Raw genomic sequence first — 18904 nt, 5'->3', positions numbered from 1 at the left:
CCCCTCTCTCTCACCCTCGCTCTCTCTCCACACGCTCTCTCTCTCTTTCCTCACCTCTCTCGCCTTCTCTCTCTTCCGCTCTCTCTACCACTCTCTCTCCCGGTCTTTCCCCACTGTCTCCCCATCTCTACCTCGACTCTCAACCTCACCTTTCTCTCTCACCATATCTCTCTCACCCTCTCTCTCTCTCCCCTATCTCTCATTCCTCCCTCTCCCCGGCTCTCATCCCCCGCTCTCCCACCCCGCGGTCTCGACTCCACTCTCTCCCCACGCTCTCCATCCCCAAATCTCTCTCCCCACTCTCTTTCCCGCGCTCTCCCCGCCCTCTCTCCGCGCTCTCTCTCCCTGCTCTCTCTCCCCTGGCGCCCTCCCTCCTGCTCTCTCTCCCCTGGCGCCCTCTCTCCTGCTCTCTCTCCCGCTCCCCCTCGTCGCTCTCTCTCCCTCTCTCCCTCCCCGCTCTCTGTCGCCCGCTCTCTCCTCACCTCTCTCCCCTCTCTCCCTACCCTCTTTCTCGCTCCCGTGTCTCTCGTTCCACCCTCTCTCGCTCCCTTATCTCTCTTGCGCCCCTCTCTCTTCATTCTCTCCCTGTGCATTCTCTCTCCCCATCTCTCCCCACTCTTCCCTCCAATTTTTCTCTCTCTCCTCTCTCTCCCCTTCTCTCTCTTCTCCTCTCTATCTACCTTCTCTCTCCCCCATCTCTCCCACCCCTCCCTCTCTCTCACTCTCTCCTCTCTCTCTCACCCGCTCTCCCTCTCTCCACCCCTCCCTCACACACCTCTCTCACTCTCCTCACAAACTCCTCTCTCTCTTCCCCTCTCCCCTCTCTCTCACCCCAATTTCTTTCCCATCTCTCTCTCCCTCCTCTCTCCCCCTCTCTCTGTCACTGTCTCTCTCTTCCCTTCTCTCACACCCCTTCTATCTCCCCCCTCTAACCCTGCTCCCCCTCAACTTCTCCTCTCTCGCTCTCCCGTCTCTCACTCTCCCTTCTCTCGCTCTCCCCCTCTCACTCTACCTCCTCTCACGCTACCCCCTCTCACTCTCCTCCATTCTTCCCCACACACTCTTCCCGTCTCTCTACCTCTCTCACTTCCACACTCTCTCCCACTCTCTCCTCCTCTCTCGACTTCTCTGCCCCCTCTCCCCCTCTCCCCTCTCTCTCACTCTGTCTCTCAACCGCTCTCTCCCTCTCTCTCCCACTCTCTCCCCCCCCTCACCCCGCTCTCTTCCCCACTCTCTCTCCCACTCTCTCTCCCCTCTCTCTCTCACAGCCGCTCTCTCTCCACTCTCTCTCTACCTCTCTCGCTTCCCCACTCTCTCTCTCGCCCTCTCTCTCTTCCGCTCTCTCTGCCACTCTCTCTCCCGGTCTCTCGCCATTCTCTCCCCATCTCCACCTCACCTCTCTAACTCACCCTTCTCTCTCTCATCATATATCTCTCACCCTCCCTCTCTTTCCTCTCTATTTCCCCCATCTCTGTCCCCAGGTCTCTGTCCTCGATCTCTCTCTCCCGCTCTCTGTCCCCTGCTCTCACTCCCCGCTCTCCCACCCCACTCCTCTCCCCTGCTCTCCCCTCCCGCCCTCTCTACCGCTCTTTCTCCAAATCTCCCTCCCCACTGTCTCTCTTTCGCACCATCCCCCTTTCTCTCTCCCCGCTCTCTCTCATCAGTGCTCTCTCACCTTCCCCTCTCACTCCCCTCTCTCTCCCCCTCCCTCCCCCTCTCTGTCACCCACACTCCCCCGGCTCTCTCCCTGCATTCCATTCCCCACCTTCTCTCCTCTCTCTCTCCCCTCTCTCACTCACCTCTTTGTCGCTCCCCTCTTTCTCGCTCTCGTCTCTCTCGCTCCGTCTCTCTCGCACCCTTGTCTCTCGCTCCCCGCTTTTGGTCCATTTTCTCTCTCTACATTCACTCTCTCCATTCTCTCTTGCTCTCCGTTCTCTCTCTCCATTCTCTCTCCCCTCTCTCTCCCTCTCTCTCTCACGCCCTATCTCTCTCTCCTACTCATTCTCCTCTCTCTCCTGTCTCCCTATCGCCTCTCTCCGTTTCCCATCTCTTCCTCTCCCGTCTCACCCTATCCCCTAACTCACCTCTCCCAGCTCTCCCCTCACCTGGATCTCCCCTCTCTCTCTCAACTCAGACTTTTTCTCTCTCCTCCTCCATTCCCTTCCCCTCTCTCTCCCCCTCTCTCTGTACTCTCTATCCCCACACTCTCTGCCCTTACTCTCTCCCCTCTCTCTCACCTCTCCCTCCTGTCTCTCCCCTCTCCCCTCTCTCTCCCCTCTCTCTCCCTCTCGCTCCCCGTCTCTCCCCTTTGTCTCCCCACTCACTTTCACACTCTCTCTTCCCCACTCTCTTCCGACTTTTTCCCCCCTCTCTCCACCCCTCTCTCCCCCTCCCCATCTCTCGCCCCCACTCTGCCACTCTCTCCCCACGCTTTTCCCCCCTCTCCCCTTCTCTCCCCCTCTCTTCCCCTTTCTCGCGTCTCTCACCTCCTCCTCTTTTCCCAGTGCTCTCCCCCTCTCGCTCTCGCTCCTCTCTCTCCCCCCTCTCTCTAACCCCTCTCCGCCCTCCCTCTCCCGATCTCTGTCCCACTCTCACTCCCACTCTCTCCCCCCGCGCTTTCCCTCCACCGCGCTCTCATTCCTGCGATCTCTCCCCACCTTTCTCTCCCCTCTCTTTCTCCCGTCTCTCTTGCTCCCTTCTCTCTTCATCCATTCTCTCTCTTGCTGCATTATCTCTCTCGCTCCATTCTCTCTCTCTCCGTTCTCTCTCTCCCCACCTCTATCTACCCTCTCTTTCTCCTCCTCTCTTTCACCTCCTCTCTCTCTCTTTCTCCCTCTCCCCTCTCTCTACCACCTTCCTCTCTTCCGCCCTCTCTCACCCTCTCTCTCTTTCTTCTTTATCTGTCTCCCCTCTCTCTCTTCCCGCTCACGCTCTCCCTCTCTCCCCGTCTCTTCCCCTGTGTCTCCCCTGTCTCTCCCCTGTGTCTTCCCTCACTCTCTCCCCACTCTCTCTTCCCGTCCCTGACACTCCCTCTCTCACTCCCCCACCCCTATCCCTCTCTCCCCTCCCTTTCGTCGCATCTCTCCACTCCAACTCTGCACCTCTCTATATCCACCCTCTCCCCCTCTCTCTCCCCTTTCTCTTTCCGAACTCTCTCTCAAACCATTCTGAATGCTCCCTCTCAGTGCCCTCACTTCCTATGCCCCTCTCTCTCCACTTCTCTTCCCCACTCTCTCGCTCTACCCATATCTCTCTCCTCTCCTCTATCTCTCCGCCTATCTCTCTCACCCCGATCTCATTTCACTCTCTCTCCTCCCCTCTATCCCTCTCTCCCCTCTCTCTCCCCTCTCTCCCCCTCTCTCTGCCCTTTCTCTCGCCTCTTTCTCCCCCTTCCTTTCCTTTCTTCCCCTTTCTCCCCCTCTTTCTCCCCCCTCGCTTTCTCCCTACTCCTTCTCCCCTTCTCTCTCTTTCTCCCTCTTCCTCCTCCCTTTTTCGCCCCCATCTTTCTCCCACTCTCTCTCCGCCCTCTCTCCCCGCCTTGTCTCCACCCGTCTCTCTCCACACAGTCTCTCAACCCTCTCCCCCTTCTGTCCACCTTCTCCATTTTCTCTCCACCCCTCTCTTACTCCATCTTCCCGCTTCTTTCCCCTCTCCCCATCTGTCTACCCCGTCTCTCCCCCTTCTCTACCCCGTCTCCCCGTCTCTCTCTCCTATCCTCTCTCCCATTCTCTCCCCACCCCGCTTCTTTCACCCCTCTCTCTCTGCCCCACTCTCTCCATCCCTCTCTCATCCCCTCTCTCTTACCCTTCTCTGTTCCCTGCTTCTCCCCCTCTCTCTCGCCCACTCTCTCTTCTCCCTCTCTCTTCTCCCTCTCGCCCACTCTCCCCCCACTTTCTCATCCCCTCTCCCCTCTCCCCCCTCTCCCCCTCTCTGCCCCCTCTGTCCACTCCCTCTCCCCCTCTCCATGACATCTCTCCATCTCTCTCCCTCTCTCTCCTCCTTACTCTCCGCCTCTCCCTCCACTACTCTCTCTCTCCCTCTCTCGCCCCTCTCTCTCCCCTTCACTTCTTCCTCTCCCCCACTCTCTCTTCTACCCTCTCTTCCCCGTGTCTCTCCACACTCTCTCTCTCCACCCCACTCTCTCTTCTCCCTCTCTCTTCTCCTTCTTCTTCCCTGTCTATCACCCCCTCTCTCTCTTCAACCCTTTATCTCTCCCCTCTCTCACTCCCTTCTCTACTCGATTTGATTCACCCACCTATCTCTCTCCCACCTCTCTCTCCTCCCCTCCCCTCTCACTCCCCCTCTCCCTCTACATCCCTCTCCCTCTCCACCTCTCTCCCCTCTTTCTGCCCCACGCTCTCTCCCTGCGCACACTCCCCAGTGCAGTCTCCCCACGCTCTCTCCACTGTGCTCTCCCCACCGCGCTGTCTCCACCGTGCTCTCTCCACTGCGCGATTTCCCCCGCGGTCACAACCCTGCTCTATCTCCCCCCTCTCTCCCCATCTCTCGCCCATGCTCTCTCCACAGCGCTCTCTCCCCCGCGCTCTCTCACTCGCGCTCTTTCCCCTATTTCTCGCTCCCATCTCGTTCGCCCCTTCTCGTTCACTCCATTCTCTTTTTTTCCACTCTCGCTCGTTCCCACCTCTCTCTCCATTCTCTCTCTTTCTCCCTTCTCTGTCTCTCTCCATTATCAGATTCCCCTCTCTCTAACCACCTTCACTCTCCACCGTCTCTCTCTCACCACACTCTCTCTATCTCCGCCTCTCTCTCCCCCTTCCTCTCTCTTTACCACTCCTCTCCCTCTCACGTCTCTATCCCTCTCCCGGCTCTCCCGCTGCGCGGGATCTCCCCACTCACCTCTGTCTCTCCCCCACTCTATCTCCCCCACTTACTCCCTCTCTCTCCCTATTTTAAACTCCCCCACTCTCTCTTCCCACTCTCTCTCTTATCTCTCTCTCACTCCCGCCTCTCTCTCCCCCGTCTCTCTCTCCCTCTCTCCCATTTCTCCCTTCTCTCTTTCCCCTCTCTATCTATCCTCTCTCACACCCACTCTTCCCCATTCTCTCAACCCCTCTCCCCCTCTCTCCACCCTGTCTCCCCCTCCCAATTTCTTCCCCTCTCTCTCCCCGTCTCTCACCACTCACGCCCCACCCCCTCTCTTCCCACTCCTCTCGCTATTTCTCTACCTGTCTCTCCCCTCTCTCTCCCTTCTCGCTCCCCCTCCTTCCCACTACTGTCCCCATCTCTCCACCTCTCTCCCACTCTCCCTCCCCCTCTCTACCCCCACACACCCTCCCTCTCTCCCCCTTCTCGCCCTCTCTCTGCCCCTCTTTCCCACTTTCTCTCCCACACTCTCTACACCACGATCTCTCCCTCGCTCTTTCCACGCGCTCTCTCTCTCTCGCTCTCTCACCTGCACTCTCTCCCCAGCGCTCTCAGCCCGTGTTCCCTCCCCCTCTCTCCAACTCTCTCTCCCCGCACTCTCTCCCCGCGCTCTCTCCCACACGTTCTCTCCCCGCGCTCTCTCCCCGCGCTCTCTCTCCACCTCTCTCCCCTCTCTCGCTCCATTCTCTCTCCCTCTACATTCCCTGTCTTCATTCTCTCCCTCCATTTTCTCTCTCTCTATTTTCTCTCTCTCCATTCTCTCTTCCCTCTCTCTCCCCTAACCATCCCTCTCCTCTCTTTCTCCTCCTCTACTTTCTCTCTTCCCCTCTCTCTCCCCTCTCCCTCATCACGCTCTCCCTCTCCTCTCTGTCTCCTTCTCCCCTCCCTCTCCCCTCTCTCTCTACTGCCTTTCTCTCTCTACCACTCTCTCTATCTTCACTTCTCTCTCCCCCTCTCTATCACTCTTCCTTCTCTCTCTCCGCTCTCTCTCTTCCCTCTCACTCTCTCTCCCCGCCTCCCTTCTCTTATCCCTCTTTCTCTTCACGCCTATGTCTCTCCTCTCTCTAACGCCTTTTCTCAATCTTCTCTCTCTCTTCCCTCTCTCCCTCACAGCTCCCTATCTCTCACTCCTCCCTCTCACTCTTGGTCTCTCTCTCTCTCGATCACTCTCTCTCTCCCTCTCTCTCCTCTCTCGCTCTCCCTCTCTCTCACTGCCCCCTCTCTCTCAATCTCTCTCTCCCCTCCCGCGCTCTCTCTTTCTGTCCCTTCACTCTCTCTCTCAATCTCTCCTCTCTCTCTTTCGGTCTCTCCCTCTCTCCCCTCTCTCTCCCCTCTCTGCCCTCTCTCTCTCCCTCTCTCTAACTCTCCTCTCTCACTCTCTCTCACCCCTTCTATCTCCCCCTCTCGCCCCCACTCTCGACCCTTCTTTTACTACCCTCTCTCACCCTCCTTTCTCTCTCCCCTCTTTCTCTCCTCTCTCGCTCTCCCTCCTCTCTCTCCCCTCTTACTCTCACCCTTCTCTCTTTACACTCTCTCTTCCCCACTCTCACCCCAACTCTCTCCCCGCCTCTGACCCCTCCCCCTCTCTTTCCGCCTCGCTCCCCCTCTCATTGCCCCCTCTCTTCCGCCTCTCTTCCACCCTCTCACCCCTTCCTTCCCCCTCTCTCTTCCCTGTCTCTCTTCCCCTCTCTCCTCCCTCTTTCTTCTCCCTCTCTCTTCTCCCTCTTCTTCCCCCACTCTCTCACCCACTCTCTCATCCCTCTCTCTTCACCCCTCTATCTCTCCCCTCTCTCACTCACATCTCTAACCCTTTCCTCACTCCCCTCTCTCTCCTCTATCGCTGTCCCCTCCCTCCTCTCTCTCCAACTTTCTTTCACCTTCTCTTCCCGAATCTCTCCCCTCCTATCAAACCCCTCTCCCCTCTCTTCCCCGTCTCTCCCTCCTCTCTGACTGCTCTCTATCACTCCCCTCTCTCTTTCCCCTCTCTCACTTCCCTCTTCCCCGCACTCTCTCCCGCTCTCTCTCCCCCTCCCTCTTTCACATTCTGACTTCCCCTCTCTCTTCCCAACTATCTCCCCGTCTCTCTCCCTCTCTCTACCCCTCTCTCCCAACATTCTCCCCCTCTCTTCCCCCACTGTCACTCCGTCTCTTCCCTCTCGCTTCCCCACTCATCCAACCTCTCTTCTCACCTCGCTCCCCAATCTCTACCACACTCTACACCCTCTACACATCTCTCTCTTTCACTCTCTCTCTCCCCCTCTCTCACCCCTCTTTCTCCCTTTCTCTCCACCCCACTCTCCGCTCTCTCCGCCTCTCTCTCCCCTCTCTCTCCAAGTCTTTCTCGCCCTCCCTCTCTCTCTCATCAATCTCACTCCCCTTTCTAACTCCCCTCTCTCTTCCATTCTCGCCCCTCTCTCTCTCCCACTTCCCCTCCCCTATATACCACTCTCCCCTCTCTCTCCCTCTCCCCCATCTCTCTCTCTCTCCCCGCTCTCTCCCCCTCCACGCTGCCTCGCTCTATAGCTCTCTCTCACTCTCCCCCACCTCTCCCCTATCTCTCTCCCGCTCTCTCAAACTCACTCTCTCTCGCTCTCTCTCCCGCTCTCCCTCTCTCTCTCCCCCCACTCTCGCTCCCCTTCTCTCTCCAACTCTCTCTGCCCCTCTCACTCTCCCTCTCGCTAACCCTCTCTCTCTACCTCTCTCTATCCCTCTTTCTCCACCTCTGTCTGCACCTCTCTCTCCCTCTCTCTCCCCTCTCTCTCTCCTCTCTCTCCACATCTCTCCCCAACTCTCTCTCCCCCTCTATCTCTCCCCCTCCCTCGCCACTCTCTCGCTCCCCCCTCGTTCCCCCGCTCTCCACCTCTCTCTCCCCTCTCTCTCCACCTCTGTCTGCTCCTCTCCCTCTCATCCTCTCTCCCCCTCTCTGTCCAACTCTCTCTCCCCCACTCTCTACACCTCTGTCTCCCCCTCCTCCCCTTTCTCTCTCCCCCACTCTCTCCAACTCTCTCTCCCTCTCTCTTCCCGGTCTCTCTCCCCCTCACTCTCTCTCTCTTCCCTCTCCCTCTCTCGCTCTCTTTCTCCCACACTCTCTCCCTTCTCTCTCCCCTCTGCTCACTAACCTCTCTCCCTTCTCTCTCCCCTCTGCTCTCTGCCTCACTCTCTATGCTCCTCTGTCTCCACCCCTCTCTCCTCTCTCTCTCCCACCCTCTCCCCTCTGTCTCCCCCCCTCCCACTCTCTCTCCCCTTTTCTATCTCCCTCACTCACTCCCCTCTCTATCTCCCTTCCCCTCCCTATCTCCATCTCCCTCTCTCCCCTCCCACTCTCTCCCCACTCTCTCTCTCCACCTCTCTCCCCACTCTCCCCGTGCTCTTACCCCTTCTCTCTCCCCATGCTCTCTCACCCGATCTTTCTCCCCACCTCTCTCTCTACCCTCTCTCGCTCCACTCGTTCTCGCTCCATTCGTTCTCGTTCCCCCCTTTCTCGCTCCCGTCTCTCTCGCTCCCGTCTCTCTCGCTCCCTTCTCTATCGTTCTCTTCGCTCTCGCTACCCCTCAATCGCTCACTTCTCCCTCTCTCGCTATTCTGTCACGCTTTTCAATGTCACTCTCCTCTGTGTCTTTCTCTCTCTCTACCACCTCGCCCTATCCCTGTCCCCTGTCTCCATTTCCCATCACTCCCTCTGCCGTAGCTCACCTACTCCCAGATCTCCCCTCTCCCGCCTCTCCCCGTCTCTCTCCCCATTCTCTCCCTCCTCTCTCTGTCTCTCTTTCCCCCTCTCTATCTCCCTCTCTCTCTCTCCCCTCTCTATCTTTCTGCCTCTCTCCCCTCTCTCTCCCCTCTCTCTCTGCCCTCTCTCTCTGCCTCACTCTCTATGCAACTCTCTCTTCACCTCTCTCTACACTCTCTCTCTCCCCCTCTTTCACCATCTCTTCCCCTCTCTCCCCGCCTCTCCCCTCATTCTCTCCCCTCTCTCGCTCCCCTCTCTCACTCCATCTCTCTCTCGCCTCTCTCTCACGCACACTCTCTCCCACTCACTTTCCCATCTCTCCATGCCTCTCTCCACCCCTCTGTCCATCTCTCTCTCCTCCTCTCTCCACCTTTCCGCAGCTCTCTGGCCCGAGTCTCTCCCCATTCTCTCCCCCTCTCTCTCCCTCTCTCCCCCTCTCCCTCTCCTCTCCCTTCCCTCCCTCTCCCCCTGTTTGCCCCTCTCTCACCCGCGCACTCTCTCCGATCTCAATCCCCGAGCTCTCCCCACACCTCACCCCCCTCCCCGCTTTCTCAAGTTCTCCCTCTCTCTTTCCCTCTGTCACTTCCTCTCTTCCCTCTCTCTTCCCCTTTCTTCCACCCTCTCTTCACACCTCTCTCACCATCTATCCCCCTCTCTACACCCTCTCTCCCCTCTCTCCCTACCTCTCACCGTCCCTCTCTCTCCCTCTCCCTTTCACACACTCTCTCCACTCTCTCTCCCCTCTCTCTCCTGCTCTCTCCCCCTCTGTCTCCCCCCACTCTCTCCAACTCTCTCTCCAACTCTCTACCCCCACCCTCTCCTTCTCTCTCTCACCTGCTCTCACTCCCCTCTCTAACTCCCCTTTCTCTACCTTCTCTCTCTCCCCACTCTCTCTCCCCCTCTCTCTCCCACATCCCATCCCCTCTTTACCCCTCTCCCCTCTCTCTCCCTCTCCCCTCTTTCTCTCTCTCTCCCTGCTCTCACTCTCTCCACGATGTCTCCATCTCCCCAACTGTTCCCTACCTCTCTCCCGCTCTCTCACCCGCTGTCTCTCTCCTTCGCTCTCCCCCTCTCTCATCCTCTCTGCCCTCTATTTCACCCACTCTCTCCCCCACTCGCTCCCCCCTCTCTCCCCCTTCTCTCCACCTCTTTCCCCTCTCTCCGCCTTTCTCTCCCCATCTCTCCCCAACTCTCTCTCCCCTCTATCTCATCCCCTCTCTCTCCCTCATATCACTTTCATCTCTCTCTGCCTCACCCTCTATGCCCCTCTCTCTACCCCACTCTCTCCTCTCTCTCCCACTCTCTGTCCTCCACTCTCCCCTCTCCCTCCCCCTCTCTTGCCCCACTCTGTCCCTCTCCCCTGCGCTCTCTCCCTGCTCTCACTCCCCCGCTCTCACCCGACCACTCTCTCTCACCCTCCCCTCTCAATCATCTCTCTCCTCTCTCTCCTTCTCTCTCTCCCTTCACTCTCCCCATCTCCTTCCCCCTCTCTCTACCCCCTCCCTGCCTCTCTATCTCCCGCTTTCTCTCCCCCTCTATCTCTGCCCCTCTGTCTCCCTCTATTCAATGCCCTCTCTCTCTGCCACACGCTCTCTGCCCCTGTCTCTACCCCCTCTCCTCCCTCTCTCACCCTCGCTCTCCCCCTCTTTCTCACCATCTCTCTCCACCCTCTCTCCACCTGCTCTCTTATCCGTTCTCTCTCCCCCACGCACTCTCACTCGCTCTTTCTCCCCACCTCTCTCTGCCCTCACTCGATCCACTCGTTCTCGCCCCCAGTTCCTGCTCCGCTCTTTCTCGTTCCCCTCTTTCTCGATCACGTCTCTCTCACTCCCGTCTCTCGCTCTCTTCTCTCTCGCTTTCTTCACTCTCTCTTCCCCTCACTCGTTCCCTTCTCCCTCTCTCTCCATTCTAACACTCTCTCCATTCTCTCTCTCCCTTCTCTCTCTCCCCTCTCTCTGCCCCTATTCGTATCCCCTCACAACCCAGCTCCCCACTCTCCCTCTCACATCACTCCCTCTGACCTAACTCATCGTCTCCCGGCTTTCCCCCCTCCCGCCTCTCCCCTCTCTCTTCCCCACTCTCTCTTCCCGTCCCTCTCCCTCTCTCTCCACTTATTCTCTCTCTGTCCTCTCTCACCATCTCTCCCTCTCTCGCCTTTCTCTCTCTCTCTCCCCTCTCTCTCTTCACCCCTCTCTCACCATCTCTCCCCTCTCTATCCCCCTCTCTCCCCTCTCTCGCTGCCCTTTCTCGCTCCCCTCTCTCCCTCCCCTGTCTGTCTCTCCCCACTGTCTCTACCCTCTCTCTCTGCCCTCTCCTCCTCTTTCTTCCCACTGTCTCCTTCTCCCTCTTCCCTCTGTCCATTCATTCTCTTTTTCTTCTTTCTCTCTCTGTCTCTCTCTCTCCTATTTCTCTCTCTCTCCACTCTCTCACCCCTCTCTCACCATCTCTCCCCCTCTCTCTCCCAGTCTGTCTCCCCCTCTCTCTCGGTCCTCTCTCTCTCGCTCCCCTCTCTCGCTCCACTCTCTCTTCCCTGCTCTCTCCCCCGCTCTCTCCCCTTTCTCTCCCCTCTCTCTCCTCTCTCTCTCTCCACTCTCTCTCCCTCTCTCTCCACTTATTCTCTATCGCCTCTCTCTCTGTCTATCCCTCTCTCGCCTTTCTCTCTTTCTCTCTCCCCCCTCTCTCACCATCTCTCCTCCTCTCTCTCACCCTCTCTCCTACTCTCTCTTCCACTCTCTCTCCCATCTCTCCAACTCTCTCTCCTCCCGCCTTCTCCCTCTCTATCTCACAGGCACTCACTCCCCTCTGTAAGTCCCCCCTCTCTCCCCCTCACTCGTCTCTCTCTCCCACTTCCCCTCCCCTCTATACCCCCTCCCCTCTCTCTCCCTGTCCCCCTCTCTCTCTCTTCCTGCTCTCTCCCTCTCCACGCTGTCTCCCCATATGGCTCCCTCTCTCTCTCCCCTTTCTCTCTCTCTCATCCTCTCTCCCTCACTCTCACTCCCCACTCTCGCTCCCCTCTCTCTCCCCTCTCTCACTCACCTCTCTCTCCCCTCACTCTGCCCTCTCTTGCTCACCTCTCTCACTCCCCTCTTTCTCTCCTGTCTCTCCCCTCTCTCTCCCCGTCTCTCACCACTCTTTCACACATTCTCTACCCCCTATCTCCCCTCTCTCAACTCATGCTCTCCCTCTCTCCCCTTTCTCTCTCTCTCTCTCATCTTCTCTCCCGCTCTCTCACTCCCCTCTCTCACTCCCCTCTCTCTCCCAGCCTCTCTCCCTCACTCTCTCTCGACACTCTCTTCCCTCTCTCGCTCCCATCTCTCACTGCCTTCTCTCTGTCCTCTCTCTCCCCCTCTCTCTCTCCCCCTGTCTCTCACCCACTGTTACGCACACTCTCTCCCGCTCTCCTTCCCCTCTCTCCACTCTTCTTTACCCCTCTGTCTTTCTCTGTCTCCCCCTCTCTCCAACTCTCCGCCCCCTCGGCCCCATCTCTCCCCATTCTCTCCCCCTCTCTCTATTTCCCCTCTCTCTCCCCTCTCTCGATGCATTCTCTTATCCACTCTCTCTTTACCACTTCCCATCCCCTCTATACCACTCTCCCCTCTCTCACCCTCTCTTCGCTCTCTCTCCCTCTCCCCATCCCCCTGCTCTCTCCCTCTCCACGCGGTCCCCCTTCATGGCTCTCTCTCTCTTCCCCATCTCTTCCCTATCTCTCTCCCGCTCTCTCAAATTCGCTCTCTCTCTCCCGCTCTCTCTCTCCCTCTCTCTGCCTCTCTCTCCTCCTCTCTCCACAACTCTCTCGCCCCCTCTATCTCTCCAGCTCTCTCTCCACCTCTCGCTCCCCTTTGTCTCCCCCTCTCTCTCCCCTCCTCTCTCTCCCCCTCTCTCTCTCCACCTCTCTCCCCATCTCTCCCCAACACTCTCTCCCCTCTATCTCTTCCCTATCTCTTTCCCTCTACTCAGTACAATCTCTCTCTGCCTCACACTCTACGTCCCCCTCTCTCTCTCCCTCTCCCTCCCCTTTCTCTCCCCACTCTCTGTCCCTCTTTTCCCCGTGATCTCTTCCCCGCTCTCACTCCCCCACATTCTCCCCACCTCTCTCTCTCCCCATCCCCTCTCTCCGCCATTCCCTCCCCTCTCTCTCTGCCCCTCTCTCTCCCTCTACTCACTGCCTCACTCTCTAAGCCCATCTCTCTACTACCCTCTCCCCCCTCTATCTCCCCGCACTCTCTTACCGGTTCGGTCGCGCCTTCAATCTCTCACCCGTTCTTTCTCCCCACCTCTCTCTACCTTCTCTCGGTCCACATGCTCTCGCTCCCCTCGTTCTCGTTCCCCTCTTTCTCACACTCTGCCCCTTCTCCCCATCTCACAACCCCTTTTGCTCCAGCTCTCTCCCCCCTCTTTCCCCTTCTCTACACCCCATCTCCCCCACTCACTCTCCTCCCCGCTCTCCCCCTCTCTCTCCATCCCTCTCTCTCCAACAAACTCTCTACGCCTCTCCTCTGTCTCCCACTCCCATCTCTCCTTCAGCCCTCACTCACCCTCTCCCAGCTCTCCCCCTCTCCATCCTCTCCCCTCTCTCTCTCTCCCAGTCTCTCTCCGCTCCTCTCACCCCCTCTCCCTCTCACTCACTCTCCCTCTCTCCCCTTTCTCTCTCTCTCTCTTCCCTCTCTCTCCCCCTCTCTCCTCACTCTCTCCTCTCTCTCCCCCTCTCCTCTCTCTCCACTTATTCTCTCTCTCCCCCCTCTCTTCCCTCTCTCTCGCCTCTCTCTCCCTCTTCTCCCCTTACTCTCCACTATCTCTACCCTCTCTCTCTCCCCTCTCACTGCCCCTCTCTCTCCCCACTCTCTCCTTCTCTCTCTCCCCTCTCTCCACTCATCTCTCTCCTCCCTCTCTCTGCCTCTCCCTCTCTCCCCTTTCTCTCTATCCAACTCTCTCTCCCAACCTCTCACCATCTCTCCTCCTCTCTCTCCCCCTCTCGCTCCTCCTGTCTCGCTCCCCTCTCTCTCTGTCCCTCTCTCGCTCCCCTCTCTCACTCCCTCTCTTTCTTCTCTTACCCACACTCTATACCCCATCTCTCTCCTCCTCTCTCTTTCAAACTCTCTCATTTCCACTCTCTCCCCACCTCTATCTCCCTATCTCTACCCCTCTGTCCGCCAATCACTCCTCTCTCAGTCGCACTCTTTCTTAACCTATCCTCCCCTCTCTGCCCCCATCTCTCCCACTCTCTCCCCACTCTCCCCTTCCCCTCATTCACTCCCCTCTCACTTCACTCTCTACCCATTCTCTCTCTGTCCCACTCTCTCTCCTGCTCTCGCTCCCAACTCGCACCGTCCATCTCTCCACCTCTCTCCCCCTCTCGCTCACCCTTTCTCTCCCCCCTCACTCCCATCCTCTGTCCCCCTCTCTCTCCAAATCTGTCTCCCTATCTCTCTCCAACTCGCTCTCCGCTCTATCTCTCCCCCTCTCTGCTCCTCCCCTCTCTCTCCCTCTACTCAGTGCCCTCTCTTTCTGCCTCACTATCTATGCCCCTCTCTCTCCCCCTCTGCTCCCCTCTCTAAACACTCTCCCTCCCCTCTCTCACCCCCGCTCTGCCCCTCCCTACCCCGCGCTCTCTCCCCCACTCGCACTCCCCCGCTCTCTCCCTACCTCTCTCTCTCTCTCCCCCTCCCCTATCTCCCCTCACTCTCCTCTCTCGCCTTCTCTGTCTCCCCTCTCTCTCTCTCCCTCTCTTGCCCCCTCTCTCACTCCTCTCTCTCCTCTACCCACACTCTCTACCCCTCTGTCTCCCCCTCTCTCTTTCACACATCTCTTCCACACTCTCTCTTCCACACTCTCTCGCCCCCTCTCTATCCCCCTCTCGCCAACCCTCTCAACATCAAACTCTCCCTCCCTCTCTCCCCCACTCTCTCCACCTCTCCGCCTCTCGCTGCCCCCTCTCTCCATTCTCTCCCCCCACCCCCTCTCTCTCCCTCCTCTCCCCGTTCTTTCTCGCCACCAATCTCTGTCCTTTGTTGCTGCCCTCTTTCTCGCTCCCCTCTCTCTCTCTCCCTTCTCTCTCCCTCTCTTCTCTCTCGCTCCCCCTCACTCGCTTCCCTCTCTCTCTCTCAATTCTCTCACTCTCTCCGTCTCTCCCTCTCCCCTCACTCCCTCTCCCATTTCTCCCTCTCCCCTAACTCACCCTCTCCCAGGTGTCCCTCTCTCCCGGCTCTCCGCTCTGTATCTCTACGCCCCCCACTCTCTCTCCCCCTCTCTCTTGCTCTGTCCCTCTCTCTCTACTCTATCCTCTCTGTCCACACTCTCTCTACCTCTCTCTCCCTACTCATTCCTTCTCTATCTCCTCTCTCCACTCATTCTCTCTTTCCTCTCACTCTGTCTCTCCCTCTCTCCCTTATCGCTCTCTCATATATCTCTCCCCCCTTTCACCATCTCTCCCCCTCTCTCTCCCCCTCTTTCCCCCATCTCGCTCCCCTCTCTCGCTCACCTCTCTCGCCCCTCTCTCTCTCTCGCTTCTCTCTCTCCCCTCTCTCACTCTCCCATCGTTCCCCCTCTTTCTCAGCCTCTCTCTTCCCTCTATCACTCCCCTCTCTCACACCCTCTCTCTCCTCTCTCTCCCTCTCTCGAACATCTCTCTCACCCAGTCTTACCCATACTCATTCTCCCTCTCTCTCCCACCTCTCTCACACTTTCTCTTCCCGACACTCTCCCCACCTCGCTCGCCCTCTCTCTATCCCCCTCTCCACGCCCCTCTCTCCAAATCTCTCTTCCTCATTCTCTCCACCTCTCTCTCCACCTCTCCTCCCTCTCTGCTCCCCTCTCTCCCCATTCTGTCCCCCTCCTTCACCCATCTCTGCCTCTCTCTCCCCCTCTCTCCCTCTCTCTCCTTCTCTCTCCCCTCACTCCATTCATTCTCTCCTTCTCTCCCTTTTCCCTTTCCCTCTCCCCCTCACTCACCAACTCTCCCGTCTGTCTCCCCCTAGCTCTCCCCCTCTCCCGCTCCCCTCTCTCGCTCTTCTTGCTCCCCAGCCTCTCTCTCTCCCAGACTCAGTCCCCTCTCTCACTCCCCTCTCTCTCTCCTCTTTCCCCTCCCTCTCTCTTCTCTCTTACCCATTCTTGCCCACATTCTCTCCTCCTCTCTCTCCCCTCTCTCTTTCACAATCTCTCTTCCCCACACTCTATTTCTTCTGTACAACCCTCTCTCCCTCCCTGTCTCCCACTACCTCTCCACCTCTCTGCCTTTCTGTGCCCCCATCTTCCCCCTCCTCTCCCCCTCTCTCCCCTTCTCTTCCCCTCTCCCTCCCCTCTCTCCCCACTTACTCCCCTCTCTCTCCCAGCTTCTCTCTCTCCCAGTCTCTCTATCCGCAGTATGTCTCCACTTTCACTCTCTCCCCATTCTCTCTACCAACTCACCCTCTCCCCTCTCTTTTCCCCTCTCTCCACTGTCTCTCCCCACTTTCTTTCCTCCCCCTCTCGCCACATTTCTATTCCCCCCTCGCTTGTCCCTCTCTCCCACTCGCACCACTCTCCCTCTCCCCGCTTTGTCTCCATTATCTATCTCCCCTATCTCTTTCCGGTCTCTCCCTCCTACTCTTTCCAGCGCTCTCTGTCTCTCCACTCTCTCTCTCACCCACTCTCTATCCCCACTCACTTTCCCACCTCTCCTCCCCCTCTTTCCCCATCTCTCTCCCTTCACTCTCGACCCTCTCTCTCACCTTCTCTCTCTCCCCTTTGCTCTGGTCCCCTTTCTCACACCCTCACTCTCTATCTCGCCCCCTCTCTCTCTCATGCCCACATCTCTCTCCTATACCCTCCTCTCTCGCTCAACTCCCTCTCTCTTACCCCACTTCTGTCTCTCACCTCCTCTCTCTCATCACCTTCCTCTCTCTCATCCCTCTAACTTTCTCTCTCTCGCCCCCTCTCACTCTGTCTCTCTCCCTTGTCCCCTCTCTCTCACTCCTCTCCCTCTCTCATCCCACTCTGTCGACCCCCCCTGCCTCTCTCTCCCTCTCTTTCTCTTTCTGTCGCCCACTCTCTCTTTTTCCCCTTCGATCCCATTATCTCCGCCTCTCTCTCTCTCTCTCTCTCTCTCTCTCTCTTTCTCTCTCTCTCCCACCCCTATCTCTCTCTTGCCACTCTCTCTATCCGCCTGTTCTTTTACTCTCTGTCCACCTTCTCTCATTCTCGATCCCACTCCCTCGGTGTCTCTTTCTCGGCACCTCCCTCCGTTTCACTTTGACTGAATCTCTCGCACCTACCCATCCCTTCCTCCCTCTCTCTCTGACACACTCTGTCCCCCTGGTCCTTCCCTCTCCCTCTGACCCAGAGAAACTGGGAAGGTTGGTGATGAAGCTGCCTGTGGGGTGATGGGGGCGTGGTAGTGTGAGGGGATAGACAGATGTGGAAGGAGGAGGATATGGGGTTGAGACAGATTTGCGGGAGGGACACAGAGACGGCAGTAGACTGAGAGTGAGGGGGAACGGAAAGAATTGAGGCCGGAACAGAAACTGCGGTGAGGGTGTGTGTGAGAGAGAGGGGGGAAGAGGGTAAGTGAAAGGGAGAGGTGGTGAGAAATCGTGAGTGTGCAGAGAGAGGGAGAGAATTGAGCAGAAAGAGTGGGGAGAGGAAATAGGGAGGCCAGGTTGGAGTCGGGGTGATCGAGGGAGTTAATCCCAACTCCTGAGCTCAGGGCACGGTCCCTTCCCTTCCCTACCCTTCCCTGAGGAACAGGACTTGGGGCTGAGTCTGTCTCTCTCCAGCTCAGCTTCTCCATCACAAAGAAACACAACAACATCGGTCACTCTCCTGTTCAGTTCGCTTTAATGAACATTTTTATTGTTTACAAATGGAAGTGATGGATACAATCAGTGGGATGGTGCCCTTTCTCACTGACGCCTGAGTTGTGAGAAACATTTAAATGTGTCCCTGTAAACACCCTGTGGGATAAGGATGGACAAACCAGCGCCATCCTCGGTCTATTACCATAGCGACAGGCTGGTCCATCGCTGAAACACTGAACTGAATTGAGAAAATTCCGGATGGATTGGTTAATGAGGGAATTTGATGGATGGATGGATTTGGGTGAAGGGATATTTCAGCACATTCTTCAGCTGCTGCCTGAACCTAGTCTGGGTCACGGCATAAATCGCTGTGTTCGTGCAACAACTGAGGAGCTGCAGCATGAAGCCCAATTCCTGCACAAAATAATGAAGATACACAGACCGAAACCCAATCCACCACATCCGGAACCATATTGAAAACACCATTAACGTTGACCATAACAGGATGAAATTGGCCGAGATGACAAACAGTAAAATTATGGATTTTTTTCGGTTTTTCATTTCTGTGTCAGACAGAGTGTTCCCTTTGGTGCGAGCGCGGAGTCTCGTGCGGGCTCTGCTGGTCACTAAAATGTGTCTGACGGTGAGAACATTGAGCAGCAGAATCAGGAGAAATGGGACCCCCGGGGTTAGAATGTGGTGGAGAATGTGGTGGCCCAGACAGGGGAGGATGCAACAGCGTCTGTTGCATAACAAAACCATGGCTGGTTCATCAGCGGATACCAAGGTAAGAGCATAAAATACCAGAAAATATTATTTAAACAGCTCAGCACAGTTACTGCGCCTAGAACCACAGCCGCCATTTTCTCACTGCAATATTTACTTTTCAGCTTCTGGCAACAAATGGCCACAAACCGATCAAAGGTGAATGTGACGGTGAACCAGACAGAGCAGTCAGTGGCTGCATAAAGCAGAACGGCGTGGATATTACACACGGGGACGGAGTGTGTCAGGAAATAAAACTGTTCCTGATAAACAATGGGAATGTGTCTCAGTATCAGATCGAAGATAATGACCAGGAGATCCGCCGCTGCCATGGCCCCCAGGTAACGTCTGACACATGGAGACAATCCACAATCTTTACAAAGCAGGACGTAGATGGTCACTACGTTAACTGTGAGGAAGGAAAACAAACACATTACCCATCAGCGTGGAGGCAAAGGGACCCGTTTGATCGGGGACTCAGTGAGATTTTCAAATGTGTCCCTGTATTCAGAGAATTATTAAAATAATTGGAGCTGGAATAACAACTGGGAAGGTCTAAATTGCTGACAAAAATGTGTCACAAGCCACAAGAATGCCTCCCTCCCCAAACATACAGAGACACATCCATAAGGACAAATGGTTTCTGGAACATTCCTACATACTCGATCACTCGAGAGCGGGCACAGGTCATTTCTTCCCAGTTCCTAATACTGAGCGTGGACATGTTGCTATCGTGAAGGATTCTCTCCCTGTTTCC

The 18904-nt window shown here is 57.0% G+C and overlaps 1 pseudogene; it reads right to left on the bottom strand.

Annotated features, from left to right (window-relative positions):
- Positions 1–499: 499 nt before the first annotated feature.
- On the bottom strand, positions 500–17605 carry LOC140491666 (uncharacterized; annotated as a pseudogene).
- Between the last annotated feature and the right edge of the window lie 1299 nt (positions 17606–18904).

The sequence above is a fragment of the Chiloscyllium punctatum genome, chromosome 19 (assembly GCF_047496795.1).
Source record: "Chiloscyllium punctatum isolate Juve2018m chromosome 19, sChiPun1.3, whole genome shotgun sequence".
Lineage (NCBI taxonomy): Eukaryota > Metazoa > Chordata > Chondrichthyes > Orectolobiformes > Hemiscylliidae > Chiloscyllium > Chiloscyllium punctatum.
This window is presented reverse-complemented; position numbering and strand designations above follow the sequence as displayed.